At 40.1% G+C, this 19,448-nt stretch overlaps 1 protein-coding gene across 1 annotated transcript in view; it reads left to right on the top strand.

Annotated features, from left to right (window-relative positions):
* The first annotated feature begins 12,747 nt into the window (after positions 1-12,747).
* RAB30 (RAB30, member RAS oncogene family) overlaps positions 12,748-19,448 on the top strand; it is a 114,861-nt gene continuing 108,160 nt past the window's right edge. The window contains exon 1 of the mRNA XM_006864977.1: positions 12,748-12,886. The gene's annotated coding sequence lies outside the window, so the exon portion shown is untranslated. The remainder of the gene's footprint in view (positions 12,887-19,448) is intronic.

Raw genomic sequence — 19,448 nt, forward strand, 5'->3', positions numbered from 1 at the left:
GCTCCTGTAAAGATTTACAGCCTCAGAAACCCTGTATAGGGTCGCTATGAATCGGAACTGACTCCATGGCACATAACAACATCACAGTACTAATATATACTCTAGACATTGAATTATCTGAAAGTACAATGGGCCATACAAAGCTTTCACATTTCTACTTACCTGATTGAAAAAGAGAGTAGGTTCAGGCACATGTACAGCCTAAATTAAGTTTATCGCTTATCTTACTACTGAGTAGGTATTAAGTTAATAATTAACAATAACAATAAGCACTCTGAATCTGATATATAATTTTATGCCCATAACAAGCAATTTCACTGTAATTTTTATTTTCACAGCTCTTCATCCAAGCAATTTAAGTGGCAGGAGATTGTTAGAAATTCTTGTATTTTCCGAGAATCGGTATGGTGGTAGTAATGGTGGTGTGCTGTAGATGTAAAATCAAGTTTTAGCCTAAATTTTTGAGATCTGGGAAGTCACTGTATATCCTGGGGCTTGCAGTATGTGTTGTAGCTCAAATGTTACAGAAGAAAAAATTACAACGGGCAGTTTTGTCTTTTCTTGGGAATGTTTCACTATTCCTTCTAGTGTAGTACAGTGCTTGTTGTTGTTGTTAAGTGCCGTCGAGTCGGTTCCGACCCATAGGGACCCTGTACAGGGTTTCCGAGGGTGTAAATCCTTACGGGAGTAGAAAGCCTCATCTTTCTCCCGTGGAGCGACTGGTAGTTTTGAACCGCTGACCTTAAGGTTCGCAGCCCGATTCGTAACCACTACGCTACCAGAGCTCCTTTGCTAGGATGTAGTAATTTCAATGTCCTTTGAAACACTTTATTATTTTACTGAATTCTTATTTTCTTAGCTGCTCACTTATTCCATTTATTCTGCTAGTTAAATGACTAAGGGAAGAACAGCTCATTTAAATTAGGTAATGGGATGAAAATGACTTTCAGTAATGGAAAATTTAGCTCTTGTAGGTAAAACTGAATTTCCCACTTTGTGGAGGACTTTGTTGCCTTATGCAGTTAAATGTCCTTTGTCTCTATTTCTACATAATCATATCCTCACATAATCTGATGAATTCTATTACCTCAGATTTCTCCTTATTGATAAACAAAGGTCCTAAGTCCTACTCAATTATAAGCACCTGAGCAAGCACTATTTCCTCTGATAACAGCTATGAGGATCCCACCTAGGTTTGGTTAGGAATACGAGGGGGTTTCAAAAAGTTCATGAAAACATTCCAGTATCTTTTCTATTTTTTCCAGTTTTTGCAGCTCCCTTATATTGACACAAATGTAAAGTACAAACCTTTAGAACCAAGTTATTTCCCAAATGCTATGTGGCGCTGCAGGATAAGCACATGACCTCAAGGTAGGTCTGAACAGCAAGGTTGATGGTTGAAACTGACCAACCATTCCTCAGAAACCCCATATAGGGTCGTTATGAGTTGGAACCGACTCAACAGCACTTAACACCTCATGAACATTGCAACGACTGTTGTGATCTATAAAATGTTCACTGACTGATTTTTGGAAATAGATTCCAGGTCTTTCTAACTACTCGGCCTTAGACTGAAAGTTCAGCTCAAACCTGTTCAGCACCAACATGTAAGACTCCACTGACAGACGGGTAGTGCCTGTGTGCATGAGGTGCCCTAGGTGAGAAGACTTAGTCCCCAGTATGGTGGTGGCTGTGCGCTGTGGAGTCCGTTCTGACCCATAGCGACCCTGTACAGTTTCCGAGGCTGTAAATCTTTACAGGAGCAGAAAGCCTCATCTTTCTCCCGTGGAACAGCTGATAGTTTCGAACTACTGACCTTAAGGTTCACAGCCCGATTCGTAACCACTATGCTACCAGTCCCCAGTATGGAAGGTCAGAATTCCACCACTGCTCCTACTTTGTTTTTTGGGGGATGGTATTAGTAGCAAAGTACGAATAAATGGAAAATATAAGAAAAAGAAATCAAATGAAAAGCATCAAGTTATTAGGTAGGAAAATGTACAAAAGCACTTCAAAGTTACTCCTTTTCCCGATTTCAGAGCAGTGTTGGAATTAAAGTGTCCTTAGAATCCTTTTAGAAATGATCAGACTGCATACCTTAGTTGTTACTGTGATGTGCTGTTGACTTGGTTTTGACCCATAGTGACTCTGTACAAGGGTTTCTAAGGAGTGGCTGGTGAGCTTGACCCACTGACCTTGAAGTTCAAAATATACTTATGCCTCTCTTTCATTTTAAACAAGCCCTTTTAATTCTATATGCTCTTTGTTATTGTTGTTAAGTGTCAAAGTTGGTTCTGACCCATAATGACCCTGTTCAATCAGCTTTGCAGTCTGGTGCATTAACCCACAGCGTCACACCAGGACTCTATATGTTCGTTACTAACCCCTATTTCTTGCCTCCGTCACAGCCAAACTTCTTAAAAGAAGTTATCTATATTCAATCCCAACTTCTTTTCCCACCTCCAACCATTCACCTAACCCTGAAATCTGGATTCTCCTCGACACTTCCAATAATTCTTAGAGAATTTTCCATCCTATTGCTGTTGTCATCGAGTCAGTTCTGACTCATAGCAACCCTGTATAGAGTTTCCAAAGAGCAGCTGGTAGGTTTGAACAACCGACCTTGTGGTTAGCAGTTCAGTGTTTATCCTACAGTACCACACCAAGGCTCCTTTTCCATACTCGTGGTGGTGCAGTGGAGTTGGTTTCAACTCATAGTGACACTGTACAGGGTTTCCAAGGCTGTAAATCTTTATGGGAGCAGAAAGCCTCATGACTGGTAATTTCGAATTGTTGACCTTGAGGTTAGCAGCCCAACTCGTAACCACTACACTACCAGAGCTCCCCTTCCTTGTCCATCCTAGCAACCAAGAAATACAAAAAATGCCAAAAAGGACCGAATAAATGAAAAGATAAAAAAGCAGAAAATGTTTACCTGGAAAATGAGAAAATTCAACAACCCAACTCAGGTAAATACACTATCAGTTGAAAAGCAACAGAAAATTGTTCACAAATTTTCTCAGGAACACTAAGAGACAAAGAAGCAAACAATTTTAGAAAAACACACCAACATGAATACTGCCTATAAAGCTGTCTGGGGCTGAAACTCAAGCAGAGGAAGGATAATTCCTAATATTAGAGATCTACATAGCAAAACAAGGATTGAAACAGTGATTTCTTTTGTACTGATTATTGAATAAATGCAAAAAGAAAGTTAAAAACATAATTACTAAAAGGAATATTTAACTTTTATGACATTTCTTAACTGCTAAGATAACGTCAAGTGTTGTACTGTACTAGTTGTTACTGTTGTTGTTGTTAAGTGCAGTCGAGTCGGTTCCGACCCATAGCGACCCTGTATAGGGTTTCCGAGGGTGTAAATCTTTACCGGAGTAGAAAGCCTCATCTTTCTCCCAAGGAGCGGCTGGTAGTTTTGAACTGCTGACCTTAAGGTTCGCAGTCCGATTCGTAACCACTACATTACCAGAGCTCTGGCAATGGTTTATTTCAATACATCATTTTTGTTGTTGTTAAGTGCCGTTGAGTTGATTCCGACCCACAGCCACCCTGTGTAGGGTTTCTGAGGAGCAGCTGGTGAGCTTGAGCCGCCAACCTTGCAGTTCAAACTGCTTTGCAGTCTGTTGCATTAACCCACAGCGTCACATAACAAAAAGCAATTTACCTCAGCATATTAAAAAACTTACCTTGTTTATAAAGCATTACTAAATATTCACAATCAAACAGATCTACATCTGCAATTTTTGAACAACAAGAAAACAAACTTTTCAGTTTGATGGTGACTACTGAGAAAACTATAAAGAACCCCATTTAATCAATAACAACATTAAAGGCTTAAAATCTGTGGGGAGGAGTAGAGGAGAGCTAAGCTTTATTTTGGCTCAAAGTCTTAAAATATATTATCATTAGATTATGTGAAGGATTGTAGTTACTGAATTTTATCCTCTAGTGGCGGAACAGCTCAAATAACGCCCCTTATTTGTTAAGTATCTATGTGCCAAATTCATCTTTCAGGGTTTGGTGTCAAGAGGGCTAAATGAACATTTCTTAAAATGTTTTAAGATACAACTCACTAAAGATTAAGCTTTATAGCAAGTTCATGCAGATGACACCCTCCAACATTCTGTATCAAATTAGTACCAAATTAAGAATTCTGACTATGTACTCACTTAAATAATTGAATACAAATGAGCACCTCAGCAATTTGAATAGCCTTCAATGGCTATGTGTGTATTTCTATTAGATTAAGTTCACCTTCATATACTTACTCTTGCAAAGCAAAGTTTCTAGTGCCATTTAATTATTCATAACCTGTTAAAAACTGAGAAATAAAATCACAGCATATTCACTTTTCAAATCCTGATCCTTAGATATTTACTGCATACATATTAAACCCAGCGGCTAAAATTCTAACAATTTGCTGTAAGCAACTGTTGAGACAACTACTTTCCAGTTTCCTGTATATTGCCAACTCAAAAATACAGATTTGAAGCATCAAACTTTCCTTTTTTGAGACAAATGAAAAATCTTCCCTAGAAAAAATCCAACTGTTGAACTCTGTATGACATACTCATTCATCTGTGTCAACATATAAAAACATACACTTTAAAAATTATTTAACCCAATTTAAGATGAGGTCTAAAAAAATTGTTTTTTGGAGGGAGGTTTACATGTTTTCCTTTTCTCTCCTTATGTTTGTATATTGTCTCAAACCTATGATTAGAATATTTTTTGATATAATTGCTAGACCTAGATCATCTTTAAGTTGGTGGCATTTCATTTCTGTAATAGTGAAGAAAAAAAAATGACTGTTTTGGAAGACAACAGAACAGAAAGCTGTTCTAACTTTATAAAGATTGGAATATGAGTTGTTTTAGAATTTTGTAGGTATGAAACACTTCCTAACATTTCTCCCATAATTTATAACATTATTGACATTTCTTCTTCTAGAGTATCAACTACAGTGATTCTCAATGAATAGAGGGTCTTTCAAAATCAACTGTGAGGTTCTTAAAGCCATAAAGGCAACATTCTTTATTGCTATACAAACTTGTAAGGGGAGGAGGGCCTTCCATCACCTCAGGTACTACCTTAGTAACAGGAACAATTGTATTGTGATGGGAACATGATTTATAAACAAATTTTGTTGAAATAGTACCTTTGAGGTAATTACTACCCTTGGTGCCTACTTAAAAAAGAACACATATACAAAATAAACTCTGCTAAATGCTTTTACATGGCTTCCATTTAATTCTATCAACACTCCTATTAAAGCTATTACTAAGAGGGTTAGAATGTTGCTAATTTTTATGATACAGAGCAAGTCATTCAAGATAGAATTCAAACTGAAACCACAGGAATCTAGGTCACTGGTATGAATTACATCCTCCAAAACTAATCAATCAGTCTAGAGGCTTCACTCCTCCAAAGAAGTGAGAAAGCTCTATTTAGTGTTTGAATCCTAGCACTATTTTAATTTCTAATCTTGTCCTCTTGGGTCCCATACTCTTAATTCTTCACAGGTATGATGAAATAAATGTTGTAACACATGTTGAGTGTAAAAAGCCACAAAAATTTAGTAACTGAGCCAAAGAATTTAGAGCTTAAAACAACCCTAGTACATTGTTGTTGTTAAGTGCCACTGAGTTGGTTCCGACCCAGAGTGATCCTGTAAAGGGTTTCCGAGGAGCAGCTGTTGAGCTTGAACCGCCAATGTTGTGGCTCAAAACTGACTTTACAGTCCAGTGCATAAACACACAGGACCACACCAGGATTCCTCACATTATACCTTTCTAAATGACACTGATGAGGAGTCAAATGATTTGACCAGGGTGGCCCAGACCAGTTAGCAGCACACTGAGTACGTTCCGACCTACAGAGACCCTGTATAGGGTTTCCAAGGAGCAGCTGGTGAGCTTGAACCGCTGACTTTGTGGTATGAACCCACCTTGCAGTCCAGCACATTAGCCCACAGCACCACACTAAGCAAGAATGATTTTGAAGTCTAAACTATATTAAGAATCCCTTTTTACTCAGGCCCATCTTCAAGGCAAGTTTTTCAATACTAACCCTTGCCACAAATGTCATCATTAGAGAATCCTAGACCCTACTGGTTTGCATTTGACTTTTAACTTGGTAAAAGAGAGGATAATTTGGCAATAAAGATCTACAGAGCAAGCAGAAGTGCATAATTATTAATTAGCAGACTAATCTCAGTGGCCCTCAAATCACTAAATAATATTCCACTCTCAATAATACCGCCTGGCATGGTGCTGTGGGCTAATGTGTCAGACTGCAAAGCCATTTGAACTGCAAGGTCGGTGGTTCAAGCTCACCAGCTGCTCCTCAGAAACCCTTTGCAAGGTCACTATGGGTCAGAACCGACCCAACGGCACTTCACAACAACATACTACTACTGACGCACCTTAAACAACATAAACCTCGATTAATAATTTTATTACAACACTATTATAAAGAAGTTCACCTAGAAACTCAAGAAACAACCAAAGTCAAATTATATTTCTAGAAGTTTAGAACTATATTGACTGCCTAGAAAATACTCACATCTATAAAGACAAAATAATACGATACAGCCAAGGCTTTCTATTTTTGATTCATCTCAGAATTACTGACATGCCTGGAAAAATACTTCCTATAGCTTTCGTTTTACTACAGAAGCGCATTCTGCTACCATGATTGTATGGCAGTATACATGATGGGATAATGAATATGTGACATAGTACCTGTGTGCTATCAAGTCAGTTAATTAGTTCATTTCCTTACCCGTAAAGAAGAAACTGTGAATAGTAAATACTTTTATGAAATCATTCTGAAAAGCAAAGGTTATTAATACCACTAAAATATGAGACGTTCACACTCAAGAAGCAATTGACTGAAGACTTTAAACTCCTCTTTTAAAGAGAAATGTGAATTTCCTGGCTGAAACATAATTAAAATAGCATCTTTTATGTATGTAACTATTTTTCAATTGCAAGATTCTACCATTAAAATGGAGTCCTGGTGTGGCATTGTGAGTTAATGAGCCAGACTGCAAGGCCGTTTGAACTACAAGGTTGGTAGTTCAAGCTCAACTGTCGGTCCTTGGAAACCCTATACAGGGTCGCTATGGGTCGGAACCGACTCGACAGCACTTACCAACAACCATTAAAATAAACTATATATTGAGCTAAATTACACAAGAAAATAAAATTTTACAGTAACATGAAAAAAAATCAAAGACTTAAATAAAAAAGATAAAGGAATGCTTGATGTAGCATTAAAGACACTGAACAAACAAAAGAACTGGATTCTAGTCCCAGGTGTCTCTTGCCACTAGCATGTGTTGTGATCATTGGCAAACTCTTCATTTCACTTTGCCCATTTCCTTACTCGTAAACATGGATTACCTGATTTTTTAAAATTCCAGTCTAAAATGGGGTTTATGTAACTTTAAAAATAGTCTTGCCATTTACCCAAATACTAACCTAATATTAATAATTAAAAGCAAAATAATTTTTTCAAACTGGGAAAATTATGGATATGCAGCAAGTTAAAAATGGTAATTTTCAGAGAATTCTAAAAAAATGTACTACCTTTCTGCTTCTCTTAAGCTTTAAATACCTGCATAGCTTTGCAATAATTTTATCGTTAGACAGAGCTTTTACTGGTTAACAAAGGAAGCTTTCTCTTCTGGAGTCACAGAAGCTGAATGAACTCCAGAAACTACTGGTCTTAGATAATTGATAAACGCACTGTGGGTTAATGCACCAGACTGCAAAGCTGTTTGAACTGCCAGGTTTGCGGTTCAAGCTCACCAGCTGCTCCTTGGAAACCCTATACAGGGTTGCTATGGGTTGGAATCTACTCGACAGCATTTGACAACAGCAACAAAGCCAAAAGTATCCCCAGGAATCTTCTTGAAATCAAATAGTAATTTAGTTTCACTAGTACAGAATATCGCCTTGCGCATTACTCAAAGATATACTACATGTTATCAAAATGACAGTAACAACTCAAAAGATTAGATAAGAACCTTCTTGTTGTGAGTTGGTTCCTATAACTATGGCTGGCAGGTTTGAACTGATGACCCAATGGTTAGCAGTCCAAACAGCTCCACATCAGGACTCCAAATAAGAACCTTGTTTTTAGGTGTCATGGAGTCAGTTCTGACTCATAGCAACCCTGTATCGGATTTCTGAGGAGTGGCTAGAGTTTGAACAACTGACCCTGCGGTCCTGTGCTTACCCTACAGTGCCACAGTAGGTCCTTGTTGTTGTTATGTGACATTGAGTCGGTTCTGACCTATCGTGACACTAACAGGGTTTCCAAGGAGAGGCTGGTGCGTTTGAACTGTTGTGGTTGAGTGCTTATTCTACAGCACACTAGGTCCTTGTTTAGTGCCACTGAGTCGATTCCGACTTGCAGTGACCCTATACAGGGTTTACAAGCAGCAGCTAGTGAGTTTGAATTGCCGACCTTCTGGCTCACAGACTAGTGTTGATCCTACAGCATCACACCAGAAGTCCACACTAGGACCTTAGGGACAATAAATTTATGTTAACAATTTATTGGTGGAACAATTCAGAAAGGACAAGAGTGACTGTACAACTTGAAGAATGGAATCAATGTTACTACATTGTACATACAGAAACTGAATTGGTATGTTTTGCTGAATATATTCTCAACAGTAAAAAAGAAAGTAGTGTCAACTATTACTCATGGAATCCTACGTGTCAAAACAGAAGTGTGTTCCATAGTGTTTAATGGCTGATTTTTCTCAAGTAGATTGACATACCTTTTTCCCCAGGTGCACCACCCCTGAAGTTCTTACTGGTTAAGCATTCCTTCTTGTTGTTGTTGCTAGTGCCATTGAGTCAGCTCTGACACACAGTGACCCTGTGCAGGGTTTCCAAGGAGTGACTGGTAAGCTTGAACCAATGACCTTGCAGTTCAAATTGACCTTACAGTCCAATGAAATAACCCAGAGCACCACACCAAGATTCCTTAGTATTACACTAAATCCTTACTCTAAGAGATATCCAAAATATCATGATACTTTTGTTAGAATGGATTTCCAAACCTCCACTCATTAGCCATGTATAAAAAAAATTGATCTCCAGGTTAACTCACAGGCTTATCTTCTGTTCACTCACAGAGAAAAGAAAGCATGCAGACATAAGTTTGGTAGAAGAAACTACTAAACAAGCAGCAGAATAAAACCAAAAATCTTTGCTAAAACTTTTGTTGTTAGTATGCTACACTACAAAAATCACACATCTAAGATATAACATACTACTCTGCCCAACCCTTAAGGAGCTCTGATAGCACAGTGGTTATGAATCGGGCTGCTAATCTCAAGGTCAGCAGCTCGAAACTACCAGCTGCTCCTAGGGAGAAAGATGAGTCATTCTGCTTCCGTAAAGATTTATAGCCTCAGAAACCCTGTGCAGGGTCACTATGAGTAAGAACCAACTCCACAGCACACCACCCAACCCTTAAGGAGCTCTGGTAGCATAGTGGTTATGAGTCGGGCTGCTAATAACCTCAATTTCAGCAGTCAGAAACTACCAGCTGTTCCGCAGGAGAAAGATGAGGCTTTCTGCTCCCGTAAAGATTTGCAGCCTCAGAAACCCTGTACAGGGTCGCTATGCGTCAGAACCGACTCCATGGTCCATAACCACCACTATCACGCAACCCTTACAGACTTAACCTGTGGTTTAAAACATAAATAGTACTCAACTACAACCAATAACTCATTGGGCGTGGGGGGTGTGTAATAGCAATGTATTTTTAGAATTATAGAAAGAATCCTGAGGTGTGCAGTGGCTCTGCAGGATAAGATCCGGACTGCAAACAAGTTCTCTGGCTCAAGAGCACCAGCTGCTTTGCAGAAGATAGATGAGGCTTTCCAGTCTTGCAGAGGTTTACAGCTTTGGAAACCTTGTACACGCTCGACTGAGTCAGAACTGACTCAAAGACACTTCACCACCACCACAACATAAGAACTCCTAGCGTGCTACAGGATAAGCACTGGGTTGCTAACTGGAAGGTCAGTAGTTCATACCTACCAACCACTCCTCAGAAACCTGTACAGGTCGTTATGAATTGGAACCAACTCAAGGGCACTAACAACAATGTGATATTGATGCTTGTTGTTGTTAATCATTGTTACCGAGTCAGTTTCAACTCATAGCAACCCTGCTGGAAAAAAATCCTGGCTCTAAAAACAATTGATTCAATACTCTTTAATGCTGTTGTTAAGTGCTAGGATTTCCAAGGAGCAGCTGGTAAGCTTGAACCGTCAACATTGTGGTTGAAACCAACTTTGCAGTCTAGCGCATTATCTCACAGCACCACACCAAGACACCACTCTTTAATGAGCTACCTATAATTATAACAAGAATTATTTTTAAATTCTGAAAGATGAAAAAAATGAAGATTGCTTTACTTCACCACATCAATCTTAGTTCTACTCTTACAAACTTTTGTTAATCTCTCTCTAGGACACTGATGTGAAATTACCAATGAACAATGCGGAATTTTTTCTCAAAGATAAGGAATAAGCCAAGGAGTTTTTTCTTAGCTATTAAATAGATCTGCTTCATTATTATTAGATATTCATTAGACAGACACCTGATAGAATTTCCAACTGTCTGAACGCATGGCATATTATGGAAACCACTCATTTCTTACACACAAGATTTCTGAGCAATCTATTGCTCTTTCTCCACCCCCACAAATTTGTCTTCCATTGTAACTCTGAGGTTAGAGCCTCTATAAAGAAGTCTTAAAACATGAATGAGACTCATAAGTTTGCATAATGCAAGATTTAAGCACATTTCTGAAACACTACCCCTCAAATAATTTAAGAGTTTGAAACGAGCTAAAATGTAAACTGCAGAGTCTCTTTTCATTCTACTTTAAACTTAACACTCAACTTTAAATCAAAGGTCTGAAAGAAAACAGAAAACATTTTGTTCTTTTTCCTATACTTACCATCATTACTTGCAAAGATGTTTTGATAAGAAACACCGTATGAGCCTTTTCCATTGTTGCATTCACTGATAAATTAGACAAATACATTCTGCCTCCACTTTTAAAATCAAACAAAACCATTCATCTTGTAACCTGTTTCCAGAAATAGGACATATAAGCATATTCTTCATGAAATTGTTTTTGAAGTTGTTATTTGCATATATCTGAGAGACTTTTAAGACTTTCTTTCTCCCATCCCTCTGTCTAGTCTTTAATAGGACCAGGACCTATTTATCAGTGCCATTTTAATAACTTCTAACAGTTGGCCTGCATACGTTCACTGAAGAAAAGTAACAGGTTACTAATTTTGATTTCAGAATAATGTACAAAAGGGAGTGGGGAGTGAACAGCACAGAGGGCGGAAACATTTTTAACCCTTTAGACACACTCAGTAGGAAAAGATTTCCCATCTTTCCATAATGTAGAAGTGTAGACAAACTCTGAAAAAGAACAAAAACACAGCATTATATTACTAACACAAGTGGAAAAAAGTGAGAAAACGGGCAAAATCGCTTAAAGATCAGGAACTTTGGTTTCAGTTACATAGTGGGGGAAAAAAATAAAGCCTTGAGGCAATCGTATATTTAAAAGAAAACTGAAGATCCATTCCAATGTAAGGTCTCAGCGGTAGGTTAGCACACACTGTAGGTTTATTAACCAACTTTATTCTGAATCCGGTCGCCACCTATCATCAAAAATATTCCCTTTCTACACCTCTTGCTTTCGCCACCAGGTATGAAGACGCCGTTTTAAACTGTGTTTGTTAATTCTTTAGGCTTCTCCTTATCGTTTCTTATGGGTAGGGCGAAAGCTTCGACCCTTTCCAGCGTGGCTACCTTCCAACATCGATTTCTTTGAACGCATTTGCAAATCACTCTTGTATTAGATATCACAGGGAGGGCTTGAAACCTTGGTGAGGAGGAGCATAAATGACATGAGAAGAAAAATAAATTTAGGAAGGGGTATCTCGATTCCGTGGTAAGGTGATTGCTTTTCGGACGAAAGTCGCAGCCCGAGGCTCCTCCCATCCCAACAAAGATACTAACCGCCCAGACGGTCCAGAAGCTGGTCGAAATGATGCTCCAATCTCAGAAGTAAACGGACTTCCTCAAACCCTTAGTTATAAAACTGAGAAAGAGGCCTAGGGTAGTATGCAACCCCACCCAGACCGTGAGGTCGAGGCCCATTTGGCACAAGAGGCCGCGACGTTGACTTCGGACCCGCCCTACATCAACACCCAGAGCGGCCGCCACACCAGCTCCTAAATTCGTAGGTTCGCTCCTGAAGCTCTCCTACTGGCTCATCCTACACCTCACCGCCCCTACCATACCATCACTTAATTCATACGCTACCTAAAACCTCAGCCCGGCTCCGCAGCATCGTCCCAGCACTCCTAATATGGCGGCCGAGTCTCCTTGGCTGGCTCAGGGCGCGACCGACCTTGACGCATTTTGGGCATTGTAGTTTCGGCGATAGTCTCTGTGTCCAGCTAGGCCCCAAGAAAACTACAACTCCCAGAATGCATCTCTTCTGAGCATGGCTATTGGGGCCTTTTCGACAGAGGGATGATGTCATTGCAAAAACCCCACTGCATTCATTGTGCTAAGATCTATGTATGCACACACACACCCCCCCTCTCCTGCTACTGCTGCTACTGCTGCTGGGTTTGCGATTACCGCTTGCTCCAGCTGAGCTAAGAGTAGCAGCAGCATCAGGGCAGGAACTAGCTTCAGCCCTTGGATTTAGAACACCGCAGTACCTTCCCTTGCGTGCGTGACTCATTCGCACATCATTTCTGTTTATGCCTGGGGTGGGGAGAAAAATCCCAAACCAGGTGAGTTGAAGTGATTTATTCAAATGATTCTACCAAGTTATTCCTCCGGTTTCGTTCTTTAGGCTTGCTTTTGGAAAGGTAGGGATGGGATGGATTGGGGTGGTGGTGCTCCTAGGCGCTGCTGAAGGAAAGCTCTGGGCAATTTGGGTCTCTGCAAAGAACAACTCCAGCAACCTTCCCCCATCGGGGGACGAGTGCCAACCAATTCCCTAGTCGCAACTCCCCTCGACCTTTTTGAGGCTGGAAGAGGGGGCTGGGCTGAGCAGGATGTTTGGAAGTGCTCTTGTAAAATGAGAGGAAGGCTGAGGCGTGGGGCTTCAGTCCTGTCACCTTTGGTCCGAATGCTGAGGTTTGAGTGGGAAGGGGTGAAGCGTGGGGAGAAATTAAGACAGTGATTTAATTTGGTCGTGCACTACTTTAGAACATTTCTGCATCGCCTGGGCGAACACATACTATTTTTAAGACGAACGTGTTCTTCTGAGTAGGTTAAGTTTTGTGGGGCTTTATTTTGTGAGTGTTGTTCTATGTCGTTTGTCTCGCCTTTTCTGCCTATTTGAGGTGACAGTGTCCTTTAATGGTACGCTCCGTGCCAATCAGAAACATTTCATGTGTCTGGGGAACGTTCTTTTAGGTTGCTAGAAGCAGCATTTTTGGTAAGTGTTTCCCCTTCTCTCGACTGCAGGATTTCAGAATTGTTTGGAAGTGAAGCCGACAGATTTGTGCTTGTGCGAGTGTTTTAAATTACATTGCAATAGGCTCCTTGCCACTGACAACGGTACCGTAATGAGCTGCTGTTTCCTGAGGCACAGTCCCCAGTCACAAATAATGGTTTGGAGAAACGATCGATTAGGGAAACCGGGCTTCATTTGGACAAGTTAAAGAAAGTTAGAAATGCTGTTAACCTTTATTGGTCAGTACTGAAAAGGAAATCGAAGAGCATAGTAGTGGGTTTTTGTTTTTGTTTGTTTTATCTTTTAAACAAACGGACACATTGAACATGGCAGAAGGCATTCTGAATTGTATGATGTTGGCTTTCTTCTCGTAAGAGTTATAGGGATGATTAGTGCAATAAATATGTTACTTTGAGATAAGCAGCTGGCTGACTCCCGAACAGATGGGGCTAGTCTTAGCTGAGAGATCAACAACCTTGGAAATGAATGAACATGGGGTCAATCACACTGTCTTGGAATGTCAAAAGAAGAAGAGATGCCTGAGTGTTTTATGTTTAACTCTAAAATGCTAAACCTTTTTATAGCCTAGTCAAGCATTGAGGGAAAGTCATTGTGAACTGTCTTCTGCTGTGGAACCAGTTTTGTTCATCTTTTACTCAGACTCGTAGGTTACCAGAGTTGCAGTTGAGCCACACTTATTAAATGCTGCTTGCTCCAGAATACAAGTGGGAGAAAGATGCAGTATTCTGCTTCTGAAAAGATTTATAGCCTTGGAAATCCTATGGACAATTCTACTTTGCCCTAGAGTGTCTCTGTGAGTTGGCATTCAGTTTGATGGCAATGGATTTGTGTTTTAGTTTGATAAAATGCAAAGGAAGAACCATTGTATGGGCTTTGTAGTAAGGGAATTTATTGGGATAGAATGAGCAGCTTTTGCATTTGGGAAAGGATTGATTGTCTGCCTTTGCTTCTCCCTACATCTCTTTTCTGGTGTGGCACTGTGGGATAAAGCCCTAGATCGCAAGGTCAATTTTAAGTACAAGGTTGGTGGTTCCGACTCACCAGCCGCTCCTTGGAAACCTTACACAGGATTGCTACGGGTCAGAACCAACCGAAAGGCACTTAACAACAATAACACATCTCCTGAATGCTCTGAGTATTCTTTCCTTCTCCCTGTCTTTCCCCACACGGTTATACCTCTTGAAGTTCTCTCACTTTCTTCCCTGGTGTCTCCATTTGCAATTCTCATTTTTCCTGTTTCATCTCCCTTGATCAGTACGTGGCATCTCTTTCTCTGAGTCTCTGTCCAATTTCTGAACACCCTCCCCACCTCTTCACCTCACCCAGGAACTCAGGGTGGGTGTAGACTGTGAATTTTTATTCTACAGAGTCTGCTCTGAAGAAGCTTTGCCTTTTCTTTTTCTTGCATCTGGTACTTGGCAGGATGAGTGACAACAGGCCTGGCCCTTTGGCCTGATTTGTCCTTTCTGTGACAAACATAACTTGACCCCAGCAGCACGTGGACCATAAAATGTTGCAATTGAACTCATGCTACTTTTTCTCTCACTGGCACTTGTGTTAAAAACTGCCAATGGCTTGTCAAGTTTTTAAATGCTTTACATGAATTATTGGACATATTATCAGGAGCAACCTGCCCCTGAAGAAGGACATCATGTTTGGAAAAGTATAGGGTCAGCAAAAAAGAGGAAAACCACCAATGAGATGGATTGGCACAGTGGCAACAGCAAAACAACAATTATGAAGCTGGCACAGGACCGGGCAGCATTTTATTCTGTGTACATAGATAGAGTTGCTATGATTCACAGTCAACTTGACAGCACCTAATAATACCATGTGAATGATTCCCATAATTCTCAAAAACTTAGCGATTTTCAAAAAACAAAAACAAAACTTAGCGATTTTCAAATGACTTCTGCCTCATTTAATGTTTTGTTTTGTTTTTTCCTTTTCTTTACTCCAGTGAGTGGTGGGAAATTTCACCCCCCCCACCACAACCACCCCAACCCTTCCTTGTGCCCTGTTGATTGTTGAAGAGAGATCCATGTATCCAAACTGCCCATTTTTTTGTGAAAACAAGTGGAGCGAGAGCTTTCTCCTGTTGTTTCTTCTTTATAGATGAAAGAATGTTGTTGTTATAGTCCCATCTTTTAGGAGAAGGATGTGGTGGTGGTTATGTTTCTTTGGTTAACAGCAGCACTTTGCTAGGCATGGGAGTTTGACTTCTGTTCATCTGGAGACAAGTGGTTGACAGGCATATTTGGAAAGTGTCCTCCTAAGCTTTCTTATTTCTATTTTTCTTTTTCTGAAATGTTTTCTCATCTCCTCAGGCTTTTTAATGTTTTAGGAGTTGAATTTGACGGCTAGATTTGGCCCTGTCACTATTATCTTTGTGACCTTGGATCAACAGGCATTTCTTTCTGCCTCAATTTACATGTTTGCCAAGGAATAGTGATCCTTACCTCTTGCTTTACTTAACATGATGTTAAATCCCTCTATGATATGGCTCCAAGCTGTCATTCTCACAACAAATACTAAATGAACAATTGCTGTGTATTAGGAGTCTCTGGTAGTATAACAGTTAACCTGCTAACTGAAAGGTTAGAGGTTTGAGTCTTCCCAGAAGCACCTCCAAAGAAAGGCCCGGTGATCTACTTCTGAAAATTGGACATTGAAAACACTATGGAACACATTTCTTTTCTAACCCACATGGGCTTGAACTGAGTCAGAATTGAGTGTTTGGCAAGTAGTTACTATGTGCTACTAAACTAGTCCATTCCAACTCACAGTGACCATTTAGGGTTTCTGAGACTGTAAATCTTTACAGGACAGATGTCTTCATCTTTCTCCCAAAGACAGCTTGATGGATTTGAACTGTTGCCCTTGAGGTTAGCAATCCAGTGCTTATCCTGTAGCACCAACATTATGTACTAACTACTGTGGATATATTAGCGAAGAGATGTTTCCTTTGCCCTCAGTGAGCTTATCTCTAGTGTGGAAGACAATCATTGAACAACTGATTAATTACAAGTGTGATAAATGCTCCTTACAAAAGGGGATGTACTATAAGCTGGAATGGGAGTATCTAACATGGGGCTCTCCCATTGTCTGCTAGAATCTGGGAGATTCTTCTCCTGTAGGAAATGAAGTTTCAGCTGAGATTTGAAGAGTTGTTGTTGTTATTGTTTTTAAGTGCCATCAAGTTGATTCCAACCCATCGCAACTCTGTATAGTGTTTTGAAGGAGCAGCTGGTGAGCTTGAACCACTGACTTTGCAGTTCACGACTTTGCAGTCTGCCACATTAGCCCTCAGCGCCACACCAGGACCCCGATTTGAAGAGTGAGTAGGAGTAATTCAAGATGTGATGGGAGGTGCTTAGAGGGGGGAAAGAAAGGTTTCTGGCAGAGGGAACTGCCTATTCAAAGGTACAAAGGCATGTAAGTAGGAGAATTTGAAAAGAGGTCAGTCAGATGAGGGGGTTAGGACACCAACTTCCCACACAGTTGAAAGAAAGTTGGCATATAATTATAATTTACAGGTTGACTCTTGATAAATAATGGGTTTGAATATTTGTGGGTCCATTTATATGTTGTTTTGTTTTGTTTTTCCTGTTGTTATTACGGTGATTTCAAGTGTTGGAGCATCAACTTAAAATGCTGTGTGACACTCCTTGTGTGCAGTCCATCTCTCCAGGTTCGGGAAGGAACTAGCAGTTCCTGGGAGAGGAGCTTCCCACATGGAGATGATTAGCATCACATATCATTTTAAGCATAATACCAATACTTAAACTCTTAATCTCACCACAGTAACAACAGGGGAAAAAAATTCACATATATGTTGACCTGTGCCGTTCAAACCCGTGTTGTCCAAGGGTCAGTTGTATATGGGACAGAGCAAGGAGAGAGAGAGACAAAAACAAATCAGAATGAGACTGGAGAGGTAGGCAGAGGCTGAAGATTGGACAGCTTTCTAAGCCACAGGTCAGTTTAGGTCTTTAGCCTAAGGGCAATAGGATTTTAATTAGCTAGATGGATGACATAGTTAGATCAAAAATAAAAATATTCTGCGGTTGTACAACATGATGAACATCATCAATATCACTCAATTGTGTATGTAAATTGACAGATGTTTTGTTTTGTATATACAGTGAAACCTGTGGGAACCAGAACTCCATCGGAGTACCTTGTTTTTCCAGTTAGCCTAAGTTTGCCACCCTTGATAGAATACAGTCTTACTATTTTTAAATAGCTTTTTATTAAACCTTACTGCCATCACGTCAATTCTGATTCATAGTGATCTTGAATAGAGTTTCTGAGGCTGTAAATTTTTAAGGATCAAGAAAGCTTTATCTTCTTCCCACAGAGCTGCTGGTGGGTTTGAACTGCTGACCTTGCAGTTTGTACTTCAGTGGTCTCTATTATTAGTAAGAAAATTTGAGTTTTCTTCTCTAATACAGGTTATAGCTTTCGCATATGTGTGTGTGTGATTCAAATCAACCTTGTGGTTCCAATCCATCTTGTGGTCCAGTACTTAACCTATAGCGCCATACCAGGACTCCATATATATGTTGTTAAGTGCTGTCGAATCAGTTTTGACTCATAGCTACCCTGTATAGGGTTTCCAAGGAGTGCTTCACAGAAACACTTCCTGGAGAAGGCTATCATGTTGGGTGAAGTGGAGGATTGGGGGAAAAGAGGAAGACCCCCAACTAGATAGATTGCCACACTGGCAGTAGCAATGGGCTCAAACATAGCAATGATTGTGAAGTTGGCACAGAACCGGGCAGTGTTTTCTTCTGTCATGCACAGCGTCGCTAGGAGTCGGTACCAACGTGATGGCACCTAACAACAACAACATATATATTTATATGCCCTGATGTCTGTCTTTAGGATAAACCCTGGACTGTCAACTTCAAGGTCAGTGGTTCAAACTTACCAGTTACTCCTTGGAAACCCTATACAAGGTCACTATGAGTCAGAACCAACTGGACAGCACTTAACAACAGCAAAATGAAGGGCTTACATCACTCTGGCTGTTAAGCAGAGAGGAGAAGGGAATTGAGCAAGCAGCAGCTCATTCTTATAGTCTAGGTGAAAGAATATGGTGACTTGGGTTTAGGATGATGACAGAGGGCTTTGAGAGAAATGAAGCAATTGGAGAGACACTAAATTTGAAAATTCAAGTTGGTAAGATTTGTTGATTGATTGGATGGGGGAATAGGGATAAGTGGGAGTCAACAGTGACTTAAGGTAAGAACTTTGGACTAGGCTTTATAAGACCCATACTACTGCAGTCCTGGTGTGGCCCTGGTGTGACTGCTAACCGCAAGGTCAGTGTCTCAAACCCACCAGCCTTTCCTTGGAAACCCTATACACAGTTGCTATGAGTCAGAACTGATTCAATGGCACTTAACAACAACAATAATAACTTATTTACTATCTGTATGTTGTTGGGCATGTCACATACTCTCTGAACTTCAGCTTCTTCATCTGTGTAATGCATGCATATTTATTCCACAAATTTATACTGATCCCCCATCTATATGTGCTAAAGATACAACACTGAATAAGTATCTGCTTTGGAGGAAATTGCTCAGGTAATGGAGACAAAGTAAAACAAATAATCATATAACTGTATCTATATATACACATACATGTTGTTGTTGTTGTTAAGTGCTGTCGAGTCGATTCTGACCCTTAGTGACCCTGTATAGGGTTTCCAAGGAGCAGCTGGTGAGCTTGAACCGCCGACCTTGCAGTTCAAACGGCTTTGCAGTCTGGCACATTAACCCACATAGCAGTCAAGAAATCAGACGACGTATTGCATTAGGCAAATCTGCTACACAAGACCTTTTTAAAGTGTTGAAGAGCAA

The sequence above is a fragment of the Chrysochloris asiatica genome, unplaced genomic scaffold (assembly GCF_000296735.1).
Source record: "Chrysochloris asiatica unplaced genomic scaffold, ChrAsi1.0 scaffold00074, whole genome shotgun sequence".
Classification (NCBI taxonomy): Eukaryota; Metazoa; Chordata; class Mammalia; order Afrosoricida; family Chrysochloridae; genus Chrysochloris; species Chrysochloris asiatica.